Raw genomic sequence first — 19665 nt, 5'->3', positions numbered from 1 at the left:
CTCTAGTTAAGAGGGTGCGGCTAGAAGCCCTGTTCGAAATTTTTGGGCTAGTCTTCAGGCCAACTTCCCAAAACCTTCCAAAACTCTGTCAACAAGGTTTGTGTGTCTGTATACTTAATTCTAGGCTCTACTCTTGCTCCAAACATGGAAAATACACGTTGATCATTTCTGCAAACACTTGGTAAACATAACATCTACAGTTAATGAATGCATATATGTTCACTATATCCTTAATTTCATTAGAGAATCATCAAGAATCATGCATTCAAATATATAACCAAGAACCTGTCAAACCATGGAATGGATCCATAACAAGAGCACATCATAAATGATAAATATACCATGCATGTAACCAACATTTAACCAAAATAGAACCATGACCAATCATAAAGTCTTAAATAAAATCAGAACTTGTGCTCATTAATCTCAATAAGAATCAACACATAATAACATATGCAAATGCCAACCAAGTCAGGGACGTCCACATACCACCCGACCATAGATTGGATTGAACCAAATCTTTCTTTCAAGAAATCACCCCTGTGCCATATTCCAAGCATGAATGTGGGATCACATGGGATAAACCAAAATAGAACCAACCAGGGCTTCCAGAGGCTAAACCACCTCAACCCTCAACCATAGTGATTTCACCTAAACCGGTCCAGAAATCACCAAAACCAAACAAGCTTGGATGCCTTAGACTTTCTTCACCATACCCAAAGGAATTTTCCTATCTCCACCCACCTATCAAGAGTTCTAGGAGAAAACCATCTCCACCCTCAACCCTTGGGAATTTTCCTGAGACCACCTCAACCAGGATCTAAAATCTATTGGCAATCCAAAGCTTAACCAAAATAGGGAACCCACTACATCATGGTTATCCAAGGAAATGGAAAAGTCAAGGTTGTCATAGAAAATTTTAGGGGCGAAACTTAAGGGGTTTTATATTTTGGAGGGTCAAATTTTTTATATTGCATCTGTTTTGTATAGTTCGCCTAAAAATTATTTAAAAAAAAAATAAATAAAAGCCACTGATATTATGGAAAATAAGTCGGAAGAACAAAAAAAAAAAAAAGACGAAGAAGAAGAAGAAGAAGAAGCTCGATTCACCTTGAAAAATTGTTTGCAGGTGGGATTTTCTTCCTATCACCCCAATTTCCAGAAATGGCACTGGTTAGGGGTTATTTTTCCCTCTACCATTATTGAAATTCTCCCTCTACCATTTTATGGTTGAATTCGTCTTGGATTTTAGGGGTTTGCATTTATAGTTTGATCGTGCCTCTCCCTGGTCGGCCCTATGTTGGTGCTTCTTCGAGGGTAGTGGGAGCAAGGATGTTAAACAGAAGTAGCCCACCCCAGAAGGAGTGTTTAGTGTTGTGTCCATTGTAGTGCCCCAAATGGAATCTGGAAGGTGTGGCTTGAATGGAATGTGGGCCTCAGTAATGGCCCTAAGATTAATAGCTCTGAACTGAGCTACGGTACAAAAATCTTTGGCCGAGGTCTTCCTAGCCTCGTGTAATTGGTATCCATTCCTCGACCCTCTCCCTCCATTACGACTGACAGCACGATATCTCACGAATGTGTTTTTATTGTTCTACCGACTAGGGATCTCCATTACATCAAATGTCCAAACCCCGGAATCACTCATGTGGAACTTCCTTCGTAAACCAAATATCTAACAAATGCAACTGAATCTGCCGAAGCAATAATTGGATATCAATATACAAACTATTAATTAAGGATATTTGGTATCTTTGCTATATGGGTTGCAAGGAAGGATGGAAAAACATAGTTGGAATCTATAAAATAAAATTCAAGACCAAACACTTTGGACATAGGACTAAAAATTTATCTTCTAGTAGATCGAGGCATGGTACTATTTTCTGGAGTGTTTGGACATGTGTTGTAGAGATTCTGCAAACATGAGATGTAGACTCCGCATTTGTTGCAGTCATCTGTACTGGGGATGATCTCTTATTATTTAGGTTTATGAATTGAGCTGGCCTTGTCCTAGAGCACTTGTAAAAAAGGACCAGTGTTGAAATGCTGCAAAGTATCGTGCAGTTCTTAATGAAACATAAACACTTGGATTTAATAATCCCTTAGATTCAATAGATCATTCATCTAATCAAACCTATTCTTTGGAGATGACATGTGTTTTTTGTGCTCTTAAATGTAAACCAACTTATGCTTCTTATTTTGGACATTCGGGTTGTTGACTTGGCAAGTAATGGTATGGATTGTCTGAACCTACCTCCTGAAGCAAAAAATGACATTTTATTATCCTTAAAAGAATCTCCATCAGTACATTTCATGGATTCTTCAAGTAGACATAATATTTCTCATATTGCATTGAAATTGTCAACTATGTGGGCTGCAGATCTGTCAAGAAGTAGGTAATGAGTAGCTATAGGCTTTTTGTTGAGAAACAGGTAATGACTAAATGAAATATAACTTCTCACCACTACCATTCTCTAAAGGAAAATTTAGTACGTTATGAGTACCATGCTGTGTGGGGGATCTTTCCAAGGCATGTAGGTTTTTTTTTCCCTATAAATCTAGAAGGTCATTCCATAAAAAATTGTATAGCTCAATTAACAAAGTCATCAATTCTATTTGTTCTATCAGTGTTATTGGAAATGAGCATATCACTTTGTTTTGTGTCTGCTATGAGATTTGGTAAAGAGTGGAATATGTTAACATGCATGTATGTCTTGTTTATTTGAACTTTTTAAGTTAAACTCCAAAACTCACCTTGCATATTGATTTTATTTTGAATTCCTTCCTAAAGCATGCATTGTTATTGAGAGAGCATTAATATAATTTTAATCTAAAGGGGTAGAGAGGCAATATTGTTTTATAGTATGGCTCCTATAATACTTCGATCTTCAGTGGAAGAATGAATCAATCTATTAAGTTGTTTCATATCTTTCAACTGTCGACTTTGTGCACCTCCTCTTTTGCAAGTATCATTTTCATGTTTTCAACTATCACTTTTGCTTGCTTTCACTTTAATTAGATTCATTTTCATGTTATCTTCACTCTGAAATGTGTCACTTTTATCGTCGTTCGCATATCGCAAGTGTCGTTCACACTTCTATTTTCATATAGAAAATGTCATCTTTTGGCATGGGAAGTTGTCGCTTGTCATGTAAAGTGGATTTTTGGTTTGTTTTAGGGAGTAAAATTTACGTTAATGAGTTGTTATTATCATGTAAACACGCATCACCCTCATTTCCAAAGTTTCGAGCACTGTCACATAAGTGTCGTCATTGTCATCACAAAGTGTATCTTTAGTGTCACACTTGGAGTGAGTTGTCACATTGAGGAAAGTATGTTGTTGATGTGTTCTGAGTATTCCATGTTGTTTCTTCAAGTGAACTAAGTGTGTGATCATGTTCAAGTCTTGATTTTGTTAAATTCATCTCACTGATCCAACACTTAGTCAAAACTAGGAAAAATCCTCGACCGGAACACTCAACCTCTTTCATCCATCTTGAACTGCACACTGTGCAGTCTCAATCCTCAACCAACAGCCTTGCCTCTTGACACTGTGCAATGCATAGTCTCTCCCTCCCATAACTGCGCACTGTGCAATCTCAATGCTCAAGCCCAGCCCCAGGGCTCCAAAACTATGTAATCTTTATCTCCATCCCAACCTGAACTACAAATTGCTCAGTCTCAGTCCTCAAGCCTTAGCCTCAAGCTCCTGAATTGTGCAACTGTATAGTCACTTGTCACGTTATCCTTCCATAACTATGCAGTGAGAAAACTCAATGCTCAATCCCTCAGCCTGCTTCCTTGAGTTCCTTCATTGTGCAATTGACATGACTAGCCAAACTTGAACTACACATTGTTTGGTCTCAAGGCTCATTCCTTGACCCTCACATCCCAAGATGAGCAACTACGCAATCCCTAAGCCTGATTCCCAACCTATCTCTTGGTTCCATCTCATTTAATGGATTGTTATGCATCATGTTATACTAGGGGTTTTCCAAAATTATGTGGTCTTGTCATGAGTGGATTTTAGTTGCAGGTGTTCAATCATGCTATGGCAGGATGATGATGAAGAGGATGAAGAAGGATAACTTGCTAGAATACACTTTCAAAGATGCAAGAACAAGTTAAGAAATCAAGAGAAGACAAAGGAAGACAAGTTGTGACAATAGTGGGAGATCAAAGATCACATTGAAGACTCCTTATGCTCAAGCCTTATTGAGGAAGAAGAAAACCATGTTCCATCCATCATGAAGACACAAAAGAAAGCTACCATGTCATCATGGAGTCATTGTCATCAGTGTCATGTCATGCAATGTCATGAGTCACCATGTGCCACATCATTTTTGGATTATGTAAATTCTATATTGAAAAATGTAATTGTAAAGTGGAAGTCCAAGAGCCAACTATGTAATATGAAAACTCATGTAGGAAGTAGAAAGTTCAAAACAAGTCAAACAATCATGAGGGTAGTCCAAGAGTCACAAGGGAGGTGATGGATCACCATTTGTTATATGTACACCCTCATTGTCCATGCCAAGGACTTTTCACCTTGGCTTCTCCTACCAGGAATCAGAGAGGAAGATAGTTATTTTGGAGGAGCAAGTGGTTTCTCTAACGCTCCACTACTAGGGCTAGTGGTGCTCATTGTCTTGATGTATCTTGGAACTTATATTTAATTCATAATCTTGTTGATCCAACACACTTTTCATGTGTATGCCATAAATATTGTAAGACTATTCTTTGAATGTTTGTGATGTATGTTGTTTCAGTTGTATTAAGGATATTGAAATATTTTGGTAGCTTTGGTGCTTATCTTATTGGAGGTTTGATGTATGTGTTAACAACCGTTGCTGCTAAGTGAACTATTTCTCTAGTTGTCCAACGATCCATTCATATGTACATGCTCATTTGTATTTTCTAGATTAGTACTATTACTTGTCTTTAAAAGTTTCATTTTTCTCTCTCCTTTCGATAGAAGAACCTTGATACATTTCCCAGCTGAATATTCCACAAGGCATACTCACTCGCTAATCCAAAAGTACCTGTGCATCACTCTCTTGTGTTGAACTTTGTAGCCAAGGAAAATCTATAAGAATACATGGTAGTGAGGCCTTGATTTCGAAAGGGCTCCCACTCCAAACGTTGCGAAGTCTAATTCGGAATTTTCATCGAGGAGACCCTCTTAGTTGACGAAATTTCAATACCGTCAACAAAACCATGGGCCCCTTTGTTGTGAACTCCATGCAAACTTTTCAATAGGTAGAATATTTGCTAAAGGAACTAACTTTGAGATAGAATAAGTATGGAACTATGATCCCCATGGTGTTATATCTAAAATAAGGAAATGAATTAGTGCTTCTGCATATGAACATGAGTCTAGAACTGAACTAGAATGGAAAGCTAACATAGATTCTTGGCCGATCAGTACAGAGATGAATATTGAGACACCATCAACCAAGGAAAAGACCCAAAAGAGGAATGTAGATGAAGTCAGTGATACAGTGATGGAGGAGGCACCATCAACCACAAAGGCCAAAATTCAGGAGACAAATGATGAAGTTGTTGAGGTCAAATTAACCGAGGGGAATTTGGATCAACCAAGTTTCCAAGTGTTGTTAGAAGACCCCCAACAGGCTGCCACCTCTAGTTCCATTGAGGTAGCAATTTTTGTCTCTTTAGGAAGTACATCAATAGTAGGACCTAAATTGGAGGAAGGGAAAATGATAGAGGAGAGAAACAAAATTTTTATGGATGAGATGTTATCACAACTAGCCTCTCATTCAGTCCCATATCATACTATGTTCCTAGATACCATGGACCTGTAGAGGAAGCAAATGAAATTCTCATTGTATCATACTTTAGTTCAGTCCATTCCATCTGGACCACAATTCAGTACAACGGACCTATTGTTGGATATGGCTAGTTTCCCCTTGCAAGACAAAATCAACTTGCACAAGCAGGTGGGGGGAATGATGTACAACTAATTAAGCAAGGGAGCCTTGACTATAAGAAAGGCCAAGAATTTGTTGGAGAAAGTCGCCACTAAAATAAAATAGGAGAAGGCCAATTCAAGGGTCCTCCATTTTCATAATGAAGGCTTCAAGGAGTTGATTATCAAACTAGGGGTAAACCCGAATGATAATGTTGCCATAGATGCCATTATTCAAGGCTCGGAATCTGAGATCCAGTCATTGAGGAAACAACTTAGATGCTTTCATTAGAATATGTGCAAACGAAGGAGTTGGCCCAGGTATAAATTGAGAAAGAAATCCTATGCAAAGAGTTGATAGAGAGAAATAATGAGGTGGTGGCCCTCGGACTGAAAGTTACAGAGATTTAGCAGAAAATTGATTCTCACATTTGTGTTGTGATTGTGCCAAATAATCCACAGAATGCCACAAAACATCTGACCAAGGCTCTCACTGATATGTAGTTGTAAGAGAGCAAGCTCAAGAAGATACAAATTGACCTATACAATACTAAGTACCAATCCATGAATAAGGAGATGTAGTTCAAGAAAATCAAAGAGAGTGTGGAGCAGACCAACAATAAATTACTGGTTGCACAAGATGAAATCAAGCTCTGAAGAATACGTTGAAAGGCAACATGTCCCTTATTGAAGCTAGGCAAATACTATGGGATGACATTATTTATAAAATGAAGAACATATGGGAGCACATGAAATTAGTTGTAGAATGAAAAGATGTAGTCAAGACCATTGAATTCTCCATCTTGTCATCCAAGAATGAAGATACTAAAAATGCCAGGAATGCAGAAAAAATCATCAGATACCTTAATGAGAAATCAGTTGATGACTTAAGGGAAATGGATATCATGGATAGAATAGGGGTAGTTATGGAGGTTTCAAAAATGACTCAGAAAAAAGAAGCAAGGGATACAACTAAGGAATGTGTGAATGATTTGGCTAAGTTGGTAGCTACATTTAATTCAAATTTTGATCAGAGAACTAGAGCAGGATTGCCTAGTTGTTGGGACTTTCAAGGGAACCTTCTACCATGGGAAAAATATGAGCAACTGTTGGTTGAGGCCAAGAGTAAGGTGGATTCATCACATGAAAATACTGCCACTCTCAAGGGCAGAACCATAGTGAATTATCTACAGAGATATTTGCAGTTCCTATCGCTATTGAAAATGTTGTACGTTTCCAAGCCTAATTACACTGAACTTACAACTATAAGTGTGGCCTACAAAAATCTTATTCACACTCCTATAGCAGATTCAATATTATGGCAGAAATGTGACTTGTTTGTTAATCCACCATGATTCTGAACAGTGGAACTTATGTCCACCTCAAGAGATCAAAGCAATTTACAGTGAAGATATTTTGATCAGGCCATCATGGCACATTCATCTCATTTCTGTAATTTTGTAAATATTTCATTTTCAAGAAAGGAATCAACTATGTTAAGTAACAATTAGGACAACTAGACTAGCTGCACACTAGCACAACTGAGTAGTTTGGACAGCTATAGCACTCCAAGATATTTTTGTAAATTGTTCTTGTTTTGATTCTCCCTATAAAAGGGATGAAAGACACATTAGTAAGGGTTCAATTTTTCTATTCCATAGGTTGTAATTGTTCTGAAATTTTTGCAAGTTTTAGGCTCATGAGATGTATATCATTCTTGAATATTAATGAAGAAATGTTCTAGTGATTCCAAGCATTGAGATGTGTAGTATGTGATTATGTCTTTGTTTATCATTTCATATGTTTTTTTTCTTCTTCAAAAATTTGTGTAGTTGTAGCTGCAAAATTCAATCTTAAATAACATATTTAGCTATATTATGTTATGGAAAATGGCACCTTGTGATATGTTGGATTGAAAGTCTTAAAATGTCCTCTATGATTTTTGTATTTCATTCCTTAGTATTTTCATGATTCTACTAGAATTTGGTGTATACGATTCTATGATTAGCCCTCTGCATTGGGTTTCTTTTCTTATATTTCCTCTCTCACCTATACTGCAACAATCAATAAACTACACTTTTTGTGTGTAGGTCACCAGATTTGAGCATTAACTCTTTGGAATGACATATTGTTTGTGTACAAGTTGAATTTGCCTCTGAGTAGGGTAATTGAACCAGATTTGATTAATTTATATCTAATCCTTGAGAAGAACAAACATATCCCTAAAGACACATTAAGATGTCCTATACACTGACCTCTCCTCAACCCGGGGGTTGTCTCTAGGAATCACACTTTTTCGGGGAACGAATCAGAATATATTTCCATGGGTATGAATTTGTGCATTCCTTTGTTTGGTGAGAAAAGTAAGTGCAGGTTGAGATATCTCACCTAACAGAGTCTTTAGACTGTAACTGTGGATTTTAGGAGGCTTCATACTTATTTAGATACTTCTCAATAGAAAACTCCTCTTGTCTTTGACTTAGAAAGAATTATCTCCAAGAGAATATGGAAAGAAAGAACCCCCAGAACTCTAGATCCAATTGTTTTTGCCCCAAATATTTCAGCTTCTAGTTCTCAAAGAGTTGAAATAAATTCTCTTGAAACCTCATCCAGGGCTTTGAATTTTTCAAAAGAGCGATTTCTCCCACCTATTTTTTACTTTTCGGAACCTAAGTCTGAAGAATTCTTTGTCATTTTTTATCCTTTCACATTTCATACCTTCCCTAAAGTCGAATAAATTAAAGATATACTCATTCCTAGCACATCTAAAACTTCCATAGCTATTTCACACCCAATCTCAGATGATGTTGCTCATTCTACCCCTCACCCATCACTTGCATTAAATATTCTTCAACATGCCTTGCAAAAAATGGTTGTCCCTATATTTTTTCTCAATAGATATGCCCCTCTGAATCTGCAACAACCTATGAATGCAATGCCTCAATACTATCTCAAAATTCTGCCTAGATTCACTGGGGAAGATGATGTCACAACCCAAAAACATATTGAGATATTTTGTGCATTTGTAGAAAACTTGAACATTGAACATTTAGATGTGGTATTGAGGTTGTTTGTTTAGTATTTGGATGGGGAGGCTAGAAAATGGTTCAAGACCTTGCCTAACAACTCAATCAATACTTGGGATGAATTAGAGAACATCTTTATGCAAAAATGGGGTGAGAAGAAAGACCATGGATACTTTCTGATTGAATTTAATGCAATAAAGAAAAGAACAAATGAAGATGTCACCGAATTTATAAAAATATTTTATAAATTTTATAACATCTTGCCTACGGAGATTAAACCCCCATAGGCAGCAACTAAGGTGGTGTTTGCTGGAGGCTTTGAATCAGATTTTGGGTTTACTGTAAGGGAAAGGAAATCCCTCTCACAGGACCAAATCCAAATTGATGCTCTGGAGGTAGAAGCGAACTTTGCATCAATAGGGAACTTGAAGGAAAAAGTAGAGCATAGTGACAAGAGAAAGGGGAAGGAGGAAACCTATTTCTCCAGCCTATTCAAGGAGATTCATGAGCATAAATTGGATGAGAAGAATAAGTTGATCAAAAGCCTATCAAATAAGCTAGTGAAGTTGGAATTGGAAAACAAAAACCCTCCTAAACATATACAACAAGGTCCTAACATAAACTTCAATCCCCAATGTAGGAGACCTCCATTGCAATTTATACAAAGAGAAAGAAAATATCAACAAGCTGAAATACAACCTCCCTTGTATATAGAAGATGACCCTAAGGAAGGCATTGAAGATGCACTTGAAATTTAGGAAAATCAATACTCAACTCTGTCAGAAGAGGAGCATGAAATAGAAGCACAGGGAGGAGAGGAGGATGATCCAGATGTTCCTTTGGATAAAGAAGAAATAGATGCTTACTGCAAGCAGTTTTCATATTTCATGCAAGCAGAGTTGCATAGAAGATATGACTTGAGGTCTAGAAAAATATCTCAGACACAAGACCAAAATGAAGAACATGCCACCCCCAAGCAAACTGATAAGGGGAAACAACCTGTTAGGTCTAATCCAACAACCAAAGGAGATACCTCCCACCCCACTCATTCTTAGTCTAAATTTGCGCATACAAAGTAGAAACCTGTACAAACTAATCCAGTGCATCAAGAAAATAAAGAGCCAGTTGAGCAAGTGAAAATGGAGAAGAATACCTATGCCTTTAGTTTGAAAAAGGAATTGGAGAAAGTAAATATATATGTGCCTTTCACTGAATTGTTGAAACAACCTTCCTATAAAAGGAAAATTTTTGATTTCATAGATGCATCCCATGTCACACCAACATAAGACAATTTGAATTTGTAGGAAGAGAGACATGTGGTTATGTTTGGACCACATGTGGAGGAGAAAGACCCTTCCACCCGTTCATTCTATGTTACAACGGTGATTCATGATTTATTGTTATACAATTGTATGCTTGATTCAGGGTTTTCTCATAATCTAATGCCTCTATCTATCATGGAGCAGTTGAGCTTGCAAATAACAAAACCATATAAGGGCTTATACTTCTTTTAATCCAAAAAATTAAAATGCCTTGGGATGATCAAGGATTTGGTGGTTAATCTAGCTCAAATCCCTATGAAGAGTGTAGTAATGGACATTGTGGTTGCAAACATTCTTGTAAGATTTGGCATGTTTCTTTCTAGATCATGGGGAATGAAGCTTGGATGGTCCATTAAACTTGACCTCACATATGCCACTATCCCATTGTTTGGTGGAGAAGAACCAAACTGTACAGGGAGTCCAGATTTGTAAAAATTGTCACTAGGGTAGACCATTCCAATAACTATGTAACAACCCTGGTTAAAAATCCATGTAAAAATATATAAGACCATGGTCATGGGACATGTACTCCAAGATGAATGTTGGGAAAAGCATCCTAGTGGGTGTTCATTTCAGTTGTTATGGCTATGGAAATTGGCAAAGGCTTTGGAAAGGCATGAGGCATCTATTAGCATTTTATTTATGAAAATAAAGGAAATTAGGAGAAAAGGAAGGTGAAAGGCACAGGTTGCATGTGAGGAGGAAAAATTGAAGGATAATAATGGACATTGAAGAAAATAGAGGAATCATTGATAAAAAGGCTTCTGAGGACCAGTTGGTCGAGCTTAGTCAATTCAGTTTTGGTGGAGCTCTCTTCTATTCTCTCTCTCATACTCTTGGATACTTAGAGTTTTCTTGGAGAAATCTTGGAGGAGTGTGGCATATTTGGATTTTTGGAGAAAGAAGGCAAAGGAAGAGCAGGAAAGCACAAGAGGACATTGGGATCGGCAACTACAACGAGTTTTGCTTGCAGGTACCGAGTTGCATGTATGTTTTCCTCACTAGTTTTGGCATGCATGGCATATGCATGTGGTTTATTGGTCATGATAATGGCATGGAGGATTGCCTAGATTGATAGTGGATTTACCTAGCTTGCCATATCCTAGATAGCCATGGCATTGTGGGTTTATTTCTTAGTTTTTTTTGGTTGATTCTCATGTTTCCTTAGCTCGGGTTGAGTTACTAGTTCCTGGAAGCTCTGGTGGACAAATGCTCTGGAAGCCCTGTAACAACTTGGGTTGAGTTATTAGTCCTAAAATCCTTGGTTGGACAAACACTTTGGAATGTCTTGGTGGTTTGAGTTACTAGTCCTGGAAGCCCTAGTTGGACAAACGCTATAGAAGCCCGGTGACAGTTGTGGGTTGAGTTACTAGTCTTGGAAGTCTGGGTTGGAACAAACGCTCTGGAGCCCTGGAAGGCTTAGGTAGAGACCAATATGATGATGGTTTTGTGATATCTGACCATGAGGTGGAATCATTGTTTGATGGGTTGAGGTGGTTTGGCCTCCGGAAGCCCTGGATGGTTTTGATTGATGTGTTTTATGAGATCCCACATTCATGCTTGGAATATGGCATGAGGGTGATTGGCTAAAGAGATATTTGGCTCAACCATGTCTACAGTCAGGTGGAATTTGGTAGTCCCATACTAGGTTGGATTTTTCATCATTAATATGAGGTTATTTCTCCTTGTTATCTCATGAGTATTATACTAGTTTATATGTGGATTATATGGTCGTTGCTTCCTTGGTATTTTTGTTGTTATTATGTTGGTTATGGATATGTATTATGGTAGTGGCTATGTATGGATCCCATCATGTTTTTACTTTTATATGAATGAATAATGTATTTATTTCCTAATGGATGAAACTACAACTAAAGTGATAAGGAAACAATTCCTCATAGTGAATCACAGATAAGTATGAGGCCCCTCTCCTTAGATATGTCATTTACACCTGTGGATTGCATTGATGCCAAGTGTTTGACATAATTTCATTCCTGGTTGGGGATGGTCAAGCCTATTCCTAGAGTTTGTTTTTGATTTATTAGTCTTGTCATCATGTGTTTAATGGATTCTGAAAGTTACAACAAGTTTTGGGTAGTGGTTGGAATTCTGGGCTTGAAAAGTGCCTTAAATCTCACAGACTTTGGCACAGGTCTACTGGAAATAGTCCTTGGATGCAGGCATGCAGGATTGTGGGAGCGTCCAGAGCTCTCTAGACGTTGGCATGCCCATAGCATGGGATCATCTAGATGTTTAATAGCTTGAAAAAATCAGTGGGACTTAGGGGCTAGTTAGCAAAATGGTTGGGATGGTTCCTGGGAGTCCTATTCCTGATGTTGAAGGTCTGTATGGCGTGTTTATGTCGGTTTCACTTCCTTAACATGACTTAGGAGGTCAAACCATATCATAGTAACTTATCATCACATGTTTACCCCGGTTGGCTGGTTACTTGGGTAGATGTGGGAGGAGGGTGTTACAGAGTGGTATTAGAGCATGGTTCACCCCTCGGACTGGATGGGTTGTGTGTTGGTCATGCATTCATGTCAGTTGCATATGTGTTTCTTATGCTTGTATTCCATGTGCTTGTTGCATTTGCATGGTGTTGATCATGGTTGTAGTGATGTCGCCATGTGAAGGTTGATGGTGTTGTTGTGGGATGTGTCATCATGATTGTATGGTTGTATATGCATTTGTTATGCATGTCGGTGTCTATATGTTGTTATGCATTCATTGTCATGGTTATGGTTATGCATGTAGGGTAGGTCAGACATGCACTGTGAAGTCATTGTATGCAATTAGGTCATCATGATGTTGGTTGTTATGACATTGATGTGTTGGTTGAGATAGAGTAGGAGATGCAAATCAACATAATGAGGTTTTGGCATTGGACCTCGAGGCAAGAGATTGTCATCATACAAGTTTGTATGTTGGGCATGCAGGTATGTAGGTTAAGGATTATTATGTGAATTATCGTTATGTGTATGTCTTTCATTCTATTGATGTTATGGTTACATACATGATAAATGCTAGTTGATTAGTTTAGTCATATGCACGTGTCAAATAGTCATGAATGATAGTAACTTGTGGTTGTATGCATTGCTATTTTTGTTTTATGTTAGATAACTTGATGATTATGTTATATGTTGTTTATGAGTATGTTATAGGGTAACTTCTTGTTGTTATATGATATTTATCTTGATGACTATGTTATTTGTTGATGAGTATGCTATAGGTTAACTTCTTGTTGTTATATGATAGTTAGCTTGATGATTATGTTATATGTTGTTGATGTGTATGTTATAGGTTGACTTCTTGTTGTTATATGCTAGTAACTTGATGATTAGGGTTATTGCATTAAGATCTTGATGTTATATGTATCATATTAAGCTGGATTGGTCTATGTGAATGGTTAGGGTTATGACATTCATATATGAGTTAATATATTGTGATATTATGTCATACTAGTCTAGACTAATTGTGCAGATGTGATTATTATGTATGAATGATAAATGTTTATGAGCTTATGATGTGGACATGTTAGCTAGTGACTATTATGGATATCATGACCTTATTTGTGGTTGAGTTGATATGTTGTGAAGTTATGTCATGCTAATCTTGATTGATTAATGTGCAAACAAGATTGCCTCCCCTGAGATATATTAAGGTATTAACTTTCTTATGTTGTCTACTTTGTGCTTGACCGTTTGATTATGAAATCCATTCAGTGTTTGTGCATTTGGTGTCTATTATGTTGTCTAGTTCATTTATTTAATATGGTATGTTTGCAAGTTGGTTGAATGTTTAATCAATTACATAATATGAATATGTGTTCCAATGATCTTGTTTTAAGATGATTGTACTAATACATATGTGTTGAGACAGTTGATATGTACTTGAGTGTAGTAGGTGATAGTTGTAGCATTATTTCTAATGACTATGAGTTAACTATGGATTATGACATGATTGTTAGTCTTGGTAAAGGTTGATTTCAAATTGATATATATGATTTTCTTGATATTTGGAGCGTGTGGTTGACATGTGTGAAGAGTTGCAGGAAACATGCTTGGTATTAGCATGAAAAGGTAATAGTTGATGTGTTTATATAACTAACAGTTGGGTGACATGAAACACATAGTAAGCCTCAATTCCAACAAAGTAAAAAGTTAGAAGAAAGGAATTGGAAAAGAATTCCTTTGGCTATGTTTGGAAACCCTAATTCCAAATGAATGAGTGCTTTGCATATAGGGAATCTTCTTAACCTTGATTTTTTTTTACATTATGTGGATATGTGCTATAGTCATGAACATGTATTTGATAGGTATATCAGCTAGTTTCCAGTTATGGATGGATTTTTCAAGGGAATTGGAGCCCATTCAGAGATGGCATGGACATGTTCAGTTACAAGGAAATGTTCTTGGCACAACAAGGTAAGGTAACTAATATGTTGTTATGTTTATTTATTCAATGACAATTATGCGTTCATGATAATATGATGCAGGGGATTGCATGGCAAAGAGACTGTCATGAAATCTTGAAAAAGGGTCATGTTGAACTTTCCTTTGGAAGCATTGGGAACCATGGGGATCGAGTCATGGTGTATGTTGTTAGTCTTGTGATTTTGGTCTTTTGTGATTTTCTTTCCCTTGATTTGAAATTTTGTTATGTCTAGTGCATGATCATGCCACTTTGTTTGTGGTATCATATTGTTATTGGTTTTCATGGTTTTCTTCTTGTTTGTTTCTTGTGCTTGACTTTTAAGTTTTAAGTCTTGGGAATTGATTGGGAAAGAGGAAAGTTAGTGGAGCTCGGAGAGAGCTTAATGAAATTCAATAGGCAATGTAAGATTCAGATGAAGTTGGTGCATGTATAAAGGAAGTTGAAGGCAAGAGTATGACAACCAGTTGGACTAATTGGGTCCATTGGTGTAAATAGATGATGACGGGACAATCATGGGAAAGGTAATCAAGAAAGGTAAGGTGAATGGGTTTTAGGAATCATATGCCTTGGCTATGCTGGGAATTGTTGTTCTCGATGTTGTGCATGTGTTGTACGCATAAAGGGAGTTCTCTTAACCTTGACCTTATGATATCTAGTAATTACGTTGTGATCATGATTATGTTGATATGTGTGTACATGTGTGTATTTATATCATGTCTGACAGGGTCATCATGGATCATGATTATTTTATGCTAATGTTTATATGTACATATGTATGTATGTATGTTGTTGACTGACTAGATCATTATTATTTTATGTTGATGTTTATATGTATGTATGTGTATGTATGCATATCATTGTCTGACAGGATCATGATTTTTTATGCTAATGTTTATGTATATGTATGTATGTATCCATGTATCTATGTCACTGTCCAACAAGGTCGTCAGGGATCATTCTTGTGGAAGAATGATTGCTTATGAAGGTGAATGACATGAAGAGGTTCCTAGTCTTACGAGGAATAGATTGGGAGGAGTAGCCCTGACAAATCCATGAGGTTAGTATCATGTGGTTGTGAGTTGATGTTATGTGATTATATTTATGTTATGGGTAGGCTATACCGAGGGGTACATCAACGAAATGAAAGTGGTGTGGTTCGTGACATGCTGGGACAAGCATGGATAAGATATTGGAAGTAAGGTTGCTTGGTGGAGATAGTGTGGTTTTATATGTGTGGTACTATTGTTGTGTATATGTTGTATATGTTGTACATGTTGCATGTGTGATGTTGTGCACATGCAGTTTTGTGTATATATAGTGTGTGTACATGTTGTTTATGCAATGTTATGTATAGGGTGGTACAGATATTGTTGTGTGAATATTGCATATGCAGTGATGGGTATAGATGGTGCTATGTACATGTTGTATATGCGGTGTTGTGTACATATTGTACTATCTGCATGATGGATGTGCGGTGTTGTGTGCATAAGGTGTTGTGCACATGTTGGATATGTAGTGTTGTGTATATGCAGTGCTATGTACATATGATATTGTCTACATGTTGTACATTTGGTACTATGCACATATGGTGTTGTCTGCATGTTGTACATTTGGTACTATGTACATATGGTGTTGTGTGCATGAATATACATGTGGTGTTGTGTCCATGTGGTGATGTGTACATGTTGTACATATGGTGCTATGTGCAGGTGGTGTTGTGTACATGTCGTGCATATGGTACCATGTACATGTGATGTTGTGCACACGCTGTGTGCTTTATACAGGTGGTACTGTGTACATGTTTTACATATTGTACTGGTGTACATGTGGTATTGTGTGTGTGTCGTACATGTTGTGTTGCGGGCATGTAGTACTATGTATGTGCATTGTGTAGTCATGGCATAGTGACATGTGTATTCATTATGTTGTTCTCTATTTACGTATATGTATTGTGTGGGGTTGTACATCGGGTCTAGATGTATGTATTGTGTTGTACGTCAGGTGTAGGTGTATGTATTGTGTGTTGGTGTACACTGGGTGTAGGCGCATGTATTGTGTTTTGTTGTACACTGGGTGTAGGTGTATGTGTTATGTGTCAGGTGTAAATGCATGTATTACATGGTGTTGTATGTCATGTGTGGTTGTATGTGTGTGATACACACTATGTGTATGTGCACATGGTTGAGGAGAAGGCACTGGGTGTTTGTTGGGTGTAGCAACCAATCCAGAGTGCGTACGGAATAAGTGCAAAGATTAAAAGATAAGTATCAATATTTTATTTCAGTTTTATTATGCATGTGACCTATGATTCTGGTTTATGATGGTTACATGTGATTTATGATGGTTTTGTTTTGAGCTAACCTGATGTGATATGTTTATACATGATGATTTGGTCAAAGATGCTAGTTTGACTTATTTTGACAGGAAGCGAACAAATTGCAAGTGTACCTTATTAACGGGCCACCAATGAGGTGTGATTTGAGTTTATTTCAATTTATTTGAATCTAATGGAGATTATGTGCTTGGTACAGGAAAGCATGAAATGCCCAGTTGGGTGGTTGAAACTGACTACAAGAATTAGCAACAACGATGAAAGAAATTGAACATGCAACAATATGTTGGTAAGGCATTCAAGAGCAAGTCCATTGTGGGACACTGGTACCCAATAGTTTCCATTGATTTCCATGAGCATGTTATGGCTTGTATGATGGTTTTAAAGTAGGGATATGCCTTGGTTTTTGTATCTTTCGATGCAAGGAAGCCTTGCCAAGGGATGGACTACTCAGGATGGGGGTGCCAACGAAACTTGGAAGGTGTGTGACTACACAGAAGGGGGTGAATGGATTTCCTGAGGGACTGTGTAGCAGAGAAGGGAAGGTCGGGGATGGATTTGTTTTGGTCATTAGCGTTGCCAGATGGAATCAGATGCACATTAGGAGTGCACCCTGGAACAATGAGTCAATAACTATTCACTGAGAGGACAAGTCGTGCAAGATTATAGCACTAGACATTGGATGTAGATTTGACTTTGCAGTGGATTTTGAACTTCCTAGGAAGGAGGTGAATCCTAGTATTACTTTGAGGGTGGAGGTGTGAGCCTCCGTACTCCCTTGTTGCAGATGCAAGAATCATATCCATTTTATTGGTTGGTTGAGCAAATGTGTATATGTGTATATTATTGTTAAAAGTGTATCAAGTTGGATTTATAAAGCTCCATAAACAGTATGGTTATTTGTTGGTTGAAGCAAAGGTGTATAAGTATATGTGGATTGTAAATACCATAATGAGTTATGTTATAAAGCTCCAGTAAACGACATGTTTGTCATGTTTTAGCAAATGGTCATTGTAAATACTACAACAAGCTATGCTATAAAGATACATGGGCAGTATGTTTTGTTTTCAGTGGTATTGCTGGTTATAGGTGTCATTAAACACCGAAGACGGTGTTCCCCCAAGGGGGAGGGCTCTGTAACAACCCCGGTTAAAAATCCATGTAAAAATATATAAGACCACGGTCATGGGACACATATTCCAAGATGAATGTTGGGAAAAACATCCTAGTGGGTGTTCATTGCGGTTATTATGGCTAAGGAAATTGGCAAAGGCAATGACAAAGGCTTTGGAAAGGCATGAGGCATTTATTGGCATTTTATTTATGAAAATAAAGGAAATTAGGAGAAAAGAAAGGTGAAAGGTCACAAATTGCATGTGAGGAGGAAAATTGGAGGAAAATCATGGAAATAGAAGAAAATAGAGGCCTCATTGATAAAAAGGCTTCTGAGGATCAGTTGGTGGGGCTTGGCCAATTCAGTTTTGGTGGAGCTCTCTTCTATTATCTCTCTCTCATACTCTTGGATACTTAGAGTTTTCTTGGAGCACTCTTGGAGGAGTGTGGCATATTTGGAGTTTTGGAGCAAGAAGGAAAAAAAGAGTAGGAAAGTGCAAGAGGACAACTGGATCAACAACTACATTGGGTTTTGCTTGCAGGTATCGAGTTGCATGTATGTTTTCGTCACTAGTTTTGGCATGCATGGCATATGCATGTGGTTTATTGGTCATGATCTGTCATTGGCATGGAGGATTTCTTGGATTGACAATGGATTTTCCTAGCCTTGCCATTTCTTGGATAGCCATGGTGTTGTGGGTTTATTTCTTGGTTTTTCTGGTTGGTTTTCATGTTTCCTTAGCTTGGGTTGAGTTACTAGTTCCTAGCAGCCCTGGTTGCACAAACACTCTAGAAGCCCTATAACAACTTGGGTTGAGTTACTAGTCTTGGCAGTCTTGGTTGGACAAGCACTCTGTAATCCCTTAGTAGTTTGAGTTACTAGTCCTAGAAGCCCTAGTTGGACAAATGCTCTGGAAGCCCGATGACAGTTGTGGGTTGAGTTACTAGTCCTAGAAGCCTTGGTTGGAACAAATGCTCTGGAGCCCTGGAAGGCTTGGGTAGAGACCAATCTAATGATGGTTTTGTGATGTCCGACCATGAGGTGGAATCACTGTTTGATGGGTTGAGGTGGTTTGGCCTCTAGAAGCCTTGGATGGTTTTGATTGATGTGTTTTATGAGATCCCACATTCATGCTTAGAATATGGCATAGGGGTGATTGGCTGAAGAGAGATTTGGCTCAACCATGTCTACAATCGAGTGGAACATGGTAGTCCCATACTGGGTTGGATTTTGCATCATTAATATGAGGTTATTTCTCCTTGTTATCTCATGAGTATTATACTAGTTTATATGTGGATTATATGGTCTTTGCTTCCTTGGTATTTATGTTGTTATTATGTTGGTTATGGATATGTATTATGGCAGTGGCTATGTATGGATCCCATCATGTTTTTACTTGTATATGAATGAACTATCTATCTATGGCCTAATGGATGAAACTGCAACTAAAGTGATAAGGAAACAATTACTCATAGCGAATCACAGATAAGTATGAGACCCCTATG

General features: G+C 37.6%; 1 pseudogene; it reads left to right on the top strand.

Annotated features, from left to right (window-relative positions):
* Positions 1 to 1397: 1397 nt before the first annotated feature.
* LOC149228357 (TORTIFOLIA1-like protein 1) lies at positions 1398 to 2400 on the top strand (annotated as a pseudogene).
* Positions 2401 to 19665: the final 17265 nt, after the last annotated feature.

This window comes from Pinus tabuliformis, chromosome J, assembly GCF_031772625.1.
Source record: "Pinus tabuliformis cultivar Carrire ecotype Pingquan chromosome J, CPIR1, whole genome shotgun sequence".
In the NCBI taxonomy this organism is placed as follows: Eukaryota; Viridiplantae; Streptophyta; class Pinopsida; order Pinales; family Pinaceae; genus Pinus; species Pinus tabuliformis.
Note: the sequence above shows the minus strand (reverse complement) of the source record. Positions and strands in the feature narration are given on the sequence as shown.